The sequence below is a fragment of the Fundulus heteroclitus genome, chromosome 8 (assembly GCF_011125445.2).
Source record: "Fundulus heteroclitus isolate FHET01 chromosome 8, MU-UCD_Fhet_4.1, whole genome shotgun sequence".
In the NCBI taxonomy this organism is placed as follows: Eukaryota; Metazoa; Chordata; class Actinopteri; order Cyprinodontiformes; family Fundulidae; genus Fundulus; species Fundulus heteroclitus.
The window spans coordinates 16,510,118-16,524,236 of NC_046368.1; the positions used below are offsets into that span (position 1 = coordinate 16,510,118).

The following is a 14,119-nucleotide window of genomic DNA, read 5'->3' on the forward strand; positions in this document are numbered from 1 at the left end:
GGCATTTAGAAGAGTTTTTTTTTTTTTTTGGCTAAAAAAGAACAGATGTTCTGGTACATTTTTGTAACTCTGGACTGACTTCATATAAAATGAAGGTGAATTATGTATAATTTTAATGCATTTCACAAATTAAGTTGATGTTATTTTATTGCAGTTTTCTATTTTGCATTCTGCTCCTCTGAATGCTTCATTAAATTGTGTGTTATTCAGTTAGCAATTGAAACATTTGTCAGTATCTTTAATAACAGTACATTAAGGAAATTATTAAAAGGGTGACTAAAATTAAACCCGTACTTGTCTTAACCTGGCTCACTGGGTGAGGAAGTGGATTTAGACTCAATCAATCTAGCCTCACTCTTCCACTTCCTTATTTGTCCTTAGAAACAAAACAGCCACAAAACAATGTTCTGCTTTGCATGTTCCTAGTGTAAGGTGAGAGATTTACGAGAGCAACCCTCCCAGTAATTAACCGACATTTTCAAGGTTGTAAGATGTTGCACTATTGGTTACATTCTCACAGTTCAGTGGGTTTTAGCTATGGACAACATTACTGTGACACAGCAACAATGGAAACTATGCAATAAAACGCAAAGCAGCAGTTCTTTCAAGATTTAACAAGAATAAAACCGAAATATGTGGAGGTGATGTTGGCAATTTCTTTTTTTTTTTTTTTTTTTTTTTACGTTTCTGCTTCACAAAGTTAAAAATTAAAGATACCAACTGGTGATTGTAGAAAGATCTTTAAATAGGTCAGTAACCTTTTTAATGCATTAGTGTGATGATGTGCTTTTATGTTCCAATGTTCCATTTTACGATTTACAACACCTTTTACACACTCACCCTCCCTCCATTGCTCCTTGTTCTCCTTTTTCATGTTTTTTTTTCACTCCCTTCCTTTTGGTCCGATCATAATGGCAAATAAATAACTATCACTGTCTCACCAGTCGCCACTCAGTGAAATCGAGGGCAAAAGAGGCTGGCGCATTGCAGTGCATATAATAAGGCTATTTAGGCATTGATCATCTATTTGTTGCAGCCATTTAAAGAGCTTTTGGTAATAACACCAAGCGGCAATGGCTCCTATATGTTCAGATTGCGCATTGGTCTGGATAGCACATGACAACATTTTTTTTTTAATATATATCTAGGTGGCGCAGACGTAAAGTCATGGCAACGTAATGTCTCGCAGATAGCTACATACATCTGAACCAACATCTTATTAGATGTTACCGGACGCAGTATGCAGACTTGCTCCATGTGAGGCCGAACATGTGATTGAGGGAACGTGGAAAACGGATTGTGTACGTCTGACAGTGTGGGAGTTTATGCAACAACCTGTGACGTGGATCGGAACATATGATTTCACTTAAGGCAAATAAACAACTTGTTTGCATGACGATGTTCGGTGGAAAATAGTTCTCACAAACAAGTTTGCTGACACTCTGGAGGGAGAAAACGGCATTGCATCCCCCAAGGATGCAACCTTCCTTAGAATGAAGCTTCTTTGTGTGGAGCACTGACATCAGCTTTTTACATTGCTGTCTATAGACCCACTAGGACTCTGTGCTGAGTCATTTAATTTCTTAGAGAATATCTTTGGTAGGTTTTGAAATCAGATTTCCCTGCATAGTTAAATATATTTATTGGATTTTAAGTGATTTTAACCTTGTTTTTAAACTTGATATATTTTATTTGAAAAATCAAATCCTTGTGGTATAGACTTTATTGTAACATTTTCAAGCAAGAAGCCAAAAAGTGACCTTAGGGGTTTTTCAGTGTTAGTTTTATTCTGTCTGTGCAATGCATTATACCACAAAAAAAACCAAAAAATTTTGTCCTTCCTGCAGACAGTAATCCCTTTAGCACACGTATTGTTAACAGGGAACCTTTGAATTGCTCATACACGGCATGCTGTTTTATAGTGTTGTGCAGAAGAAAGTAAGGTGGGGAAAAAAAAAAAAAGCTAACATGAAGTTTAACCGAGGGCATTCAGAGCTAAATGGGTGCTTTACTTGCAGTGGAGTTACATCACCAGCTAGCGATACACCCCTAAATTGATGCAGATGTTTCTGAGGTAAGAGATTAGTGCTTAGAAAGTTGGAAAATGGTCTCATGACTAATAGATTAAAGCTGGGGGTTTGTGAATTGGAAAGTAAGATGGTCACTTAGTGCAGGAAGAACATCCTTCTAATGTGCTTGAGGAATGTTTGAAATCCCCTACGTTTTATCAGAAATGTTGTGGGCACAACGTTTTAGTGAGACTTGTGATACATACGTTGGGTGCAGCAAGACAAACCAGCTCTAATCATGTATGATTTCTTGTATTTCAAGATAATATGGTCAGAAAAATGTGACCTTTGTTTATTCTAAGGATTTATTTCTATCGGGTTGACCTATTTTTAAAAATATGTTCTACCAAGCAGCGATAGGGGAAAACACTTTTAGGGACTGTTCTGTTTGTTGTTTCCCCAATTATGCATTTGAAAAGATACCTGCAAAAAATATCTAGACGTAGGTTCATGGTTAACAGATGCAAAAAAAAATTTCTGTCTTTTTAAAGCCTCCATCAATTAATATGCTTTAGCCAATTTAAACATATTAATAGATAAATCTATGAATGAAAATGTGTTTTACTTTTATGCTTTGTGATTATAAAAAAAAACAAAACAAGGAATATAAAGGTAAAGATAAAAAGTTATTTTCTTTTACAGACACAGTCCGAATGATTCACTGAATATTTGGAACAAGATAACACGATTTAAAGAAATAAATTAACCCTGTTCTCCCCCCCCTTTCCTTTGGTATTGATGTGTTTGTTGTAAGTTTGCCCTCTGGGCTTATGTAAACAGGATGGGTTCTCTAAATTTATCTAACCTCACACATCCTTTAAAGAAATCAATGAGATCGCTCAGTGAGTAAAGGAAGGCATTGAACAGGAAAAAGGCGAGTCCAACGTTGACAGACGTTCAGCTGAACGTTACTCAGAGTCTGGGAGTAAGAAGAGAGAGGAGATATTGACAGGGAATGGCATCTAGGAGGAGAATTTATGTCCTGCTGCATGCTGGTGCTCAAGATTTCTGACAGCACTCCTAATTGAAATGAGTTGGACCTAATGAGATGAATGTAGCAAGTCTAATGTTTAATGCATTAAACCATCAGTTGGTACAAATGGACGAAGTAGATTTGTGCATGGGATCCTGATAGCTGGATGGATTGCTTAACAACAGAATGATGCAGCAAACTAAAGTAAAGAAGGGAAAATATAGATGAAAGATGGCTGCCTTGTCTCTGGTGATGGTGAGGGGGTCTGAAGGTTAAATGTAATGACCTGGGAGGTTATATAAGGCCCACCTTTAGCTTTTGGAAAATGCGCGGCGCAGCTGCTCCCCCTGGGAAGGGTTTCTTGTTGCCGTAGTAACTATGGAACACATGAGGTCACATGATTATCCCTGGGTGATAGAATGCAGGAAGTAATGTCACAGGGCTATCTTTCCTCCGCAAACACATTTGACTTTCCAAAACAATATTGTTTTTCATGTTGTGGAACGATGCGGATCTACATATAAAGTCATGATTTATATTCAAAGTTTGTTTGTTTGTCTGTTTTTGTCGCCTTTTCTATTGCTTTCTTAAACTCAAGGCCCAAGCCCAACCGAGGAAGTAAAAGTGAGCTCAGCTATGTGTTTAGTGTATATGTAAAAAAAAAAAAAAAAAAATCTGTCTAAAAAGACTAGCAGCTGCTGGTGAAGGCTGTACGGGTCACTCTAAAAATGTGTTAGGGCGGTGTTAGAGGAGAGGCTAACTTGTTTTCTCTCTTGAGAGTTTTTTTTAAAATGAGGTTTGGGAGTTAAAAATGTCCGGGTACATGCAGGAAGTGCTATTTTTTATTTTGCTTTATATTTAGCTGAAACCTTTTGCTTTCCAGAATACATAAATATTCTCTTTTTTTTTCAACAGGAACAGAGTGTGGTACATGTTTGAGTCAGTATCCTAAATGTATCCTTCCTTTTTAATAATTTTGGATCATGAGAATAAAAAGATAATATTTAAGAGGCAGGGATAAAAGTTTACGACAAACACATTTCTTAGAGTTTAATCAATTTAAATAAGTTAAGTGGCCATCCTTATAGTTTGAACCATATGCATTATTTATTTCAGAAATTGTAAAATGCACATTGCCATGACTTGATGACCTATGTAATAATAAAAACATATATTGAATAGGTTGAATAGGCAATAATAGCCTTCTATAAAATTCTAACAGAATGTAGTCCTATGTTATCCTGGTGCTTATTTTTCTTTCTCCAAATGACATATATTTGTCCCTGACATGAGTTTGTTAACAAGCTGTTACCATGAATGCTTCAGCTTCTAATACTTGCAGATTTTGGTATTTTTAGGTTGTTTAAAAAAAAATCCACATTTGTTTATGCTTTTGGCTGTTCGATGTCCCAGTTGCCCGCAATCATACAAATTTCAGAACCTCAGGAAGCTCATAACTCATCCTACCTCACCAGGAGAACTAAGCATGTCGCCCTGGGTGAGGCTAAATCCCTGGCGCACAACGTCACTTGTGGTGTCCCTCAAGGTTTAGTGCTTGGCCCCACCCTGTTTATTCTCCACATGCTTCCCCTTGGCCATGTCATCAGCCGGCATGGAATTTCATTCCGCTGTTATGCTGATGACACACAGCTCTACCTCAGGACAACCCCAACCCCCTCTGCTGCCCTGCCATCATCCACCTGCCTGGAGGAGGTAAAGGCGTGGATGAAGCAAAACTTTCTGCAGTTAAACAGCTCCAAGCCTGAAGCCATCTTAGTCAGCACTCCACACTAGGTCCGGTCATGTGATATTACCAGCATCACCTTCTCTGGCCAAAATATTCCACTCTCAACATCAGTCACTAACCCTGGTGTTAAAATGGACTCTCATTTGACCTTTGAGGCACACATCAAGCATCTCTGCAAGAGTATAGCCTGTGTTTACATCCTAATTCCTGAGCCAATCTTATGAGATTTCTCAGGATTCCCAGAACAGAGTACAGCACTTGGTATTTTATTCTGGTAAAAGAGCAGCAGCCTGCAGATAAGGAAGTCATGGAAGCCAGTAAGAGAAGCGGACCAGTGATAGATTAGAATACAACATCATATACCTGTCCTGTGACAGTAAAAATTCACAACAGCATATAGCTATAGCTTCTTTAAATATTGGTGATTAATAACCATCTTGGTCTACATTGGTCCAGTGAGTAATGTACTGTTACTGGTCGGATGGGACTGGCAGGTCTGCAAAACGAAAACGCAAAAGTAAAGCAAATATTTATTACGATGCATTTGTTGCATCATTACTCAACCGCCCTCCTGGAAACACTCTCCCCGTAAATGTTTCACTACGGTTTCGATTTCAATTTTATGTTCTGTTTGTATTTAGATAATTTAGGTGTTATTGTTATGGGACTTTTTTTTATTAGGTTTTTCCTTTCTCTTGAAATTTCTTTTAGTTTTAGTGTCCTGTTCTGTGAATTTTGCTTTAAACTCTTATGCCAGTATTACTCGTTAGTTTTTGGTTAGCTGGATCCTTCTGTTCAATTTCTCCGGTGCCCAATTATTTCTCATCCTTCCCTCAGTTCCCTGCTCAGATTTCCCCCAGCTGTTCGGCAGTCTGTTTATCGTACTCACCTGGTTTCCGTATCTCTGTCCACGCCTTCTCAGTACTTAAGATCCTGGATTTCTTTGTCTCACAGATGGATTGTAATGTTGCTCTATTCCTGATTCCTGTATCCTTAGTTTCCTTAATAAATTCATTCTCCATCTTGTGCCTGCCTCTGTCTTGTTGCCATTTGGGTCCGCATCAACATGATAACTTTGGGCTTAAACTATGGATTGGCTGTTCTTTTGCTTTACGTAAAGACCGAACCCTCCTGAAGCTGAAAAAAAATCTAGAAATTTGTCCTTCTTTTTTTAGGAATGATTGGATATTCTCTTTTCTTCTCAAGAACTTTTGTTTGCCAGAAGCTTTTGTATTTTTGTATTGTAATACTTAATACAAGCCGATCAGCACAAAAAAATAAGATTTAGCTATAATGTGTAAACTCATTGCGAGTGAAATGCGAAATGAAATGTCAAATGAAAGAGGTTTGAAGATAAATTTGAGAACCCAGCATGGCTGCTTCCTGGCATTAAATGTAAATAAAGACACCATATCTAACGTGATGCATCAATGTCACAGATAATAAAGTAAAAACTCATCAAGCTAAAATATAAAATGTGTCCCCTCCCCCCCTCTGCTTTACTGATGAATTGACATGGTCTTAATTAGAGTTTAGTCACTGAACCTTTTCGCTTCAAACCTCTCCCTTCCTCTCTCACTTACTCATCTCATTTCTGTTTCATTGCCATTCACTGACTTCCCTCCTCCCTTCTGCTTGTCTTATCCACTTTGTCACCTTCATCTATTCGGGCACTGACTCTGCATCTCGTTCTCCCTGCTTGTTTAGTGCAGGTTTTGTTTGCTGGCCTATTACAGAGAGAGAGAAAGAGAGTGAGAGAGAGAGAGCCATTGCTCTGTTGAATCACTGATGACTTTGCGATGCATTTGAAAACATGTGTATTGTGCATATGCATATGCAGACCCTTTAATGCAAGCACAGAAGCAAAGAAATGACACACCCCAGATCACTTGGGTTCTTTTTTTGTTGTTGTTGTTTCTAGGAGTACACAGTATTAAACAGAAGAGCCAAAAATGTGGATTATATTTTCAGGAAAACGTCTTGAAATTTGTAAATCTCTTACTCTTGAAACATTTTGATAAATAATTGCCAATTTGAAAAATGGAGCTGATGTGGATTTGCTTAGTTTTGCGTTTGTCCTTTGCAAGCAATGTAAACGATTCTGACAGGACAGGTGAATCAGTTGTGTCTTAAACCATATCTCCAGCAGAGACGAGCTGTGTGCGTTTGAGACGGAGAAAGTGAGACGGGCCCAGGCAAGCTGCAGAAAGAACCAGAAGCTGCAGCTGCTTTAGGCTAAATCCCACATGATCTCAGGATAACAACGTCCCATGATACATCCAAATGTTTCACTTAGCAAAGCAACACGCTGAAACCATGACGATCTTCGGAAGGCAATCTAAAAGCTCCATTTACTGACAGCGACTCTTAATCAGATGTAGACCGCCGTGTATTTACACTGTAAAAAAAGAAATAAAGTGGGGGGAAATGGAACGAGTAAAGAAAATTGAGCCAAACACAGTGACTTTACTTTTGCTTAATTCCTTTCCCTGCTTTCACAAAAAGCGCATTTCATTCTAAAATTACCTCCAATGTACCCAAAGGAAAGCACAAGCCTTAATGTCTTGCTTGTAACAGTACTTTAAACCAATAAAAGGGGACCACAGGAAGGTTAAGGAACACTCAGAAGAAGAAAATGAGGATTCTGTATCCCCTCGGGCAGCTCGTTTATCAACGAGCCTCCTGAAGAAACGAGGAAAAGGTCCGTCATATCTTTCAAAAGCTCAGCTTCCTTCCTCAGGCATCACATTCCACCGTTTTTAAAACACTCTTTAGACTCTCAAATAACGAGGACCAAATTGTGAACTTTTCCTGACCTGAAGTCTACTAAGTTAACTTATAGCCAAAACTTCTGCAGTTTGCTGCAAAACAATATACAACAGTAAAACAGAAAAAAGCACCAGTAGCCAGACTTTCTCAGAATCTATCTAATCAAGCTGTTTTAAACAGATAGGATTTCTGAAATTTGAACACGTTTTAAACAGTATTCTTGTCCTGTGCTGAAAAACTCAGTATTATTTTTTAAGCCTGAATTACATTACTGAAAATGTTTTGAGTTTACAATTTTGTTTTCTGTAGTCCATTATATATTAAAAAAGTCAGGATTTCTGAACAATGCAGAAAACACTGGGCATTATTTAGTTCTGCCCAATCATTTAGGCTTTTAAAGGGGACATATCATGCTTTCTAATTCCTTCCTAAATCATTCAGTTGTGGTCTATATAAAGTAGAACTGCAATGCTTTGGTCTGAATTTCTCCTTATCAATGCTGCACAGTCCCAATGTTGCCCCTTTTCTGAGGTGCATCTGACAGCAGCTCGTTTTGGTGCTGTCCCTTTAAATGCAAAGGAAGTCCTTCACACACCCCCTCCTCCATTCCATACCATCATAGTATTTTGGTGGATGGTGTAGTGAGCAACCAAACATTTTGACTCATTCATGTGTAGCTTCGGCATTCTTGAGCTTGGACTACAAAATCATATGAGGAATGGTGGATTTGTGAACATGGTAAACTGGAAGTGTATGATCTTGTTTAGCAGTTCCAAAGTATATACCGTGATGCAATTGTTCAAAAAACGCAATAGAAAGCAGAGAAAACCGGACGGCTTGAAAAATATGACCATAACAGAATATAAAGACAGCTACGCAGTGCCTGGAGTCACTACGTCCAGATTTTCTGCACTCCAAGTAAAAGGATTTCTCATGAGATGCCCCCTTTAAATTATGAAATAAATGATAAATCATTTTGATGATGTCTCATTCAAAAATAACAATGGCAACTTTATACCTTCTTTTGGCTTGTAAAAAGCTCTGAGATCCAGATGCTGAACTGAGTCAGGTTTTGTTATCAACACGGCTGATTCAGATGGCTAAATTACATCCTCGATAACACACGCCATCAATTTCTGTAGCGGTCTGCTAATGACTCATTAATTTGATTTGGGAGCATTCAACTAGGGAAACATCTAAAATATGCAGGACACCAGCCCTTGAGGACTCATTTTGCGCAACTCTGGCAGAGATTTATACAGTTTATGGATTTTGTATGACTAAGTGTTGCAGATATTAACTTGAAGTTAATCTGAGGTCAAAATCAGTAAAGCATCCCTTTAACATACTCCCAAATCAGAAACTAACTTCAGCATTGTGTTGTTTAAGGATTTGTGTAAATGTATAATTGCAGTATACATTGTGCTAAAATATTGGCAAAACAATGAACGTAAATGATAGATATTTTAATTGTGGAAAGGTGTTAAAATATACATTTCTATTTTCTAAAGATGTGACTTTCGGAAAAGTGGATCTGTTATATTGTTCTTTTTTTAGACGTGACATTTTTTAATTGGAAAGATCTTCAGGCTGCAAATAGAAGTGATAATTAAAACCACTTTAAAAGAGGACGAATGGTTTGACTTATTGAACGAGGTGGAAACATATAAGGTATAGTTTAAATGTTTAACCCAGCCTTTTATGACTGGAACTCAATAAGGTCACAAATCCACCAGCTGAAAGAGACTTCATTTACTAACGTTTCCACACACGTCCACTCTCATCAAACACCATTACTCTCTGAAATGTTTCCAAAGCTTACACCTTCCTTCGTTTTGTTTTCTCCTCATTTCCATGTTTTTCAGAGCTGTTTGAATATTCAAAATCAATGTAAACACAAACGTCCCTTCACAAAAATCACATTTAACAGAATAACTTTTTTTTTTGATTTCCAGCACAAACCACTTCGGCAGAACATTACGGAGCAGGATAGAAAGGAGGGCGAACAAAAGAAAAATGAACAGCGTTAACTGGATCAAAGACCCTGGTGGCCTTTTTTTTTCTTTAGTGTCTGATTCTGCTTCCATTACCAGTGGAGAACCATGCTATACTCCTGGGATACACCTGTAAATGTGTGAAATGGAGCAGCTCTTTTACCACCAAGTGAAACTCTCCTCGATCTTAACGCTGTATCGTAATGCGAATGTCCTCAGTGGCCAGATTAATCAGATGTCTGGCGTAACTCTGTGTTTGTAACCATGGCTGTCAGATGAGGGATTAAAAAAAAAGGAGCATAAAAAAAATGCTAAACTGGTGAGCAAATAGCTCTGTGTCTGTATGATCAGTGCATTAATATTCTGAAAATACCACACATGCCTGAATAACAAGTCGGACTGCGTTTTACTGCTTCAGAGTGCTCCAAAATATTCCAGTTTATATACCCCATCACCAAGAAACAACCCAGATACTCTAATCCCCATAACTGCATCCATGAAGGTCACTTACAGAGGAAGTGAGAAGGAACCCTTGAGGATCAAAGTACCCACTTATTCAAAGCTTTATTTAGCGCTGTGCAGTCAGTGTGTTTTCCTTAGACCTCAGTGAGTTCAAATTTGACATGAAAGGATTACATTTTGCGCTCGGCTCATTAGGCAAACCATTTAATCCGTCATTTAGGTCACAGATGGCAGTTGATATAACACACAACTAATATTGTTTAGTTTCTGTGTCATTACGTCTGAATATAAACAGAATATGTCACCAAGATGGTCTAAAATGTGCCAGTTCAACGTTTACACACAAACAGTTCATGCACAAGTGCTGTTTGCTGTTCCTGTCCAACACTTTGAATAGAATACAATAGAAGCAACAGCAACAGATTTAATTGCATAATTTTTATGCAGTGTTTTTTTTTAGAAATGAGTTATTGGTTTAAAGATGGAATTTAAAAAAAATATTAATCTTGAACCTGAATGAAAGCCAGAAAAGATGTTTGGAGTTTAGAAGTACGGTTCATGGGGCGCTGAAACTTATTTTGGTTTTGAAGTGTAAAATATCTTCAGAGCCGTCTGAGAGAAGGCAAACATCGTTTCTGGTTGAGAACATAACATCTTGTGACTGCGTGTCGACATCATGGGTTTAGGCGCCCAGCACAATGAGGCCCTTCACAACATTTAGAGCTGACCTCAATATACAGAATTGATTTTACAGACTCGGCTAAGGTTTATAACATCTTAAAATATAGGCGTTTGTAGTCTAATTATAGTCCTGTTGTTTGTGATTAATCGTTTTTTATTTTGACCCACAAGCAATTCGCTTTAGTAAAACCCTGCTTTGCGTTGGTGGCTAATGTTTTTGTTCAGTTTAATAAGGTTTACGTAATTTAATACTTAAAACTGTAATCTTGCATAAATTGTTCTTTTGCCCGAGTGGAATGATTACACAACATGCAACTTCAACGTAACCCAAATGAAAAATTAGCTGTGTAAGTTTGAATTTGTTGTGGATTTTCTTTTAGCCACTCATGACTCAAATCTCCATACGCCCTAACTAATTAAAAAAATGCCCTCAAGCAAGTTACGCTTCGTCTGCATACTTTTGGTAGCCATTAGTATGGTTCTGGTAGTTCTAAGTGGATGTTTGACCACTCTGCTTGGCAGAATTGGTTCAGATCCTTTTAGTGGTTTGTTTTCCGGCATGGACCCAGTTTTTGAGGACGCCCGATGCATTTTCAATTAACGTGATGTCGGAACTTTGAGGAGTCTGTTCCATGACTTTAATTTTAGCCCACTACACCAGTTGTGCGTTTGGGTGTGGCTCTGGCCTAATATTAAGAGTTGTCATAATGTGAGCTTGTTGGTTTGTATGCCCTGCCCCTGTCTCTGCGTGCGGCAGACTCTGTTGAATCTTTTAAAAAGCAGCTGGAGACACTTTTATTTAGACATATTCTTTAAATGTACATATTTTTGATGTTATCCATGTAAGCTGTTCTTGTGATTTTTCTATTTGGTGTTTATTACACTCTTCAAAGCACTTTGTGATTTTTATCTGTGAAAGGTGCTATATGAATCAAGTTTACTTACTTAACGTATGATATGTTAAAATAATAACAAATGTATTGGTAAAGGTGTTTTGAGTGGTTGATATGGTGGAAAAAAGTGCTGTATCTATTCAGTCTATTTATCAGTATGCTCTTGGCTAAACCAGGTTTGTAAGTAAGTAAACTGCATATATTAAGCACCTTTCCCAGATAGAGCAATCACAAAGCGCTGCACAGAAAGCCAATCAATTAAAATAATACAAATAAGATACAATCACAGTAAAATCCCAATAAAATCCCCTTGAACTAAATCAGTCACCACAAAAACAGAAGAAAATTGCTTTAATGTTCAGGCCCAGCCCAGGACCCACCATGGTTTCAGCTGATCATTATTGGAAAGATGCTTTTTCACCATTGTCCCCGTCTTCGGTATAGCCAGTTTATCATCAACATGGACTGATATGGTGCTCACTTGGAGAGAGGAAATGTGCACCTCTATGGAGATAATTTCTTGACAAAACGTTGTAAGCAAAAAAATGTGTTGCACACAAATAAAACTTGTTTTGCACACAAAAAGATATGTTTCACACACAAAAAATTGTTTTGCAAACTGTTCGCCAACCTTGCACTCAAAATATAATTTATAAGTTTTCCTCGAGTACAAAACGGTCTGTGCTCGTACAAAACTGCCTCTGCTCGCACAAAGCAGCCTCTGCTCGAGTACGAAACAATCCCACCACCGCTGCGGTAAATTTGTGCCAAAAGTCACGTGATGCATTAAGAGTTGTTGTTGTTGTTGTTCAGACTTCCCGACAGCAGGGGGCGCACCCGAAAGAAACTGAAATGCGCCGGTTTGGCTGAGGAAGAAAGACGTGACACCATAGCTCAGTGCAGCTAACAGCATCAGCACCCCACAGGTAACTTTCAAAGCTTTCCCGGTGAAAAAGTATCAGCTCACTTTGCAGATAGAACATGTAAGATTTCAGTTAAAGGTACTGCTGTGTTACAGTAAGGGACCATGTTACGTTTTAGAGCAAATTACATGAAAGCTAGCCTTAGGTTGAACGCCATGCTAAAACAACTTTTGCTTTGTAATGTAACCCCACTGGTTGGCTTCTCCCTTTACTTTGTTGTCAAATAAATAGTACCTGAGTGGATACCCAGATAAATGCATTGTTAACAGATTATAATGTGTTTTTATGTTGTTTTCAACTGACTGTCTGTTGTTCTTATTGGTGTAAACCTAAATTGGTGTTTGGATATGATAATTTATCCTAAAACTGTTAAACCAATGCATGTATGCTTATGTGCAAAACGGATTCTTAAGCAATTTAAAATAATTGCAACGAGTGGATATTGATTATTTGAAAATTGGTAAGGAAATTAATTAAAAATTGCGTTTTCTAACATAAATATGAATGTTACAAGTAAAGCATATAGCAGCAGATCTAGATTATATCTCACTACCTTTCTAACTCCTTAATTTCTTCAAAGTAAAAATGAGGTCATCTGTGCCCAATTGCAAATATGTGTTGTGCACTTAATAAAATTGGTTTGGCCATGGCAAAAACCACAGCTGGAATTGGCCACATGGGCAGATATTTTCTTAAAACGTTTGTTTTCCTCTTGGTAATTTTTTTTTTTTCTTTAAGAGGAGTATTATCCTTTACATATCCATAACACATATCTGTTTTCCAGCATCCACTGATGAGGTGAAGGTCATCAAAGTTCTGGGCTGGATGGAAGGCTACCAGATCATCAACCTGCTTTGAGACACGCCGACTTCCATCACAAGACTACCAAGACTTGAACAATTCAAAATTTTATGTAATCTTTAAACATACGGCAGATGATTTGAGCTTGTTTAAAAATAACTTAATATGTAACCGTTTTAGTTCCCAGTATTAACTACTTTGATCACTAACTGTTGCAGCATGTCCTTCATAGCTCTTAGTGGAGCCGTTTAGGCTGGAAAAAAAAGGCCAGGTTTGAGGTTCTGAATTTCCTGACAGTCTTACATGCAGAAATTGTTTTTCATAGTCCTGTTTTTGGCTTCATCCATTTCATCAGCCAGTTTGTTTTATACAGCCCGCTTTATGGTAATACATGGATTGTTTACTGGGAAAAACCTGGAGAATTAATGGAGTTCTTTCAGTCTTGATTTCAACAATAAAAGCAATCCTTGTGGAAAGGTGTATTCACTTTGATTGATATTGGTAAGAATTGGAAATGAAGACTTTATGAAAGGGTATGTTTATTATGCAATGTGGAAAATAAAGGACTGTTTAATTTTCCCACACTGTTTGCATCCTCAGGTTTATTAACAGCTCCATGTGCCCTTTTTTTCCAATAACCTCAGCATTTTCAAAATTTTTATACAGTACCATACACATTTACCATCATAATCCCAGCAGTTCTACACTTTTATTCAGTGAATGCACTAACTTAGTTACATTTCCCTGGCTAGATTTTACTACTTAAAAACCTTTTGCAACAATGGTAACCATAATAAGATTAAAACC

At 37.7% G+C, this 14,119-nt stretch overlaps 1 protein-coding gene and 1 long non-coding RNA gene across 6 annotated transcripts in view; both read left to right on the forward strand.

Moving 5' to 3' along the window:
* Positions 1-14,119, forward strand: part of rgs3a (regulator of G protein signaling 3a) — a 181,361-nt gene that overhangs the window by 122,076 nt on the left and 45,166 nt on the right. The window lies entirely within an intron of this gene.
* On the forward strand, positions 12,276-13,788 carry LOC118563933. The gene is made up of 2 exons (XR_004931539.1): positions 12,276-12,514; positions 13,296-13,788. It is a non-coding gene; the product is annotated as an uncharacterized LOC118563933 (long non-coding RNA).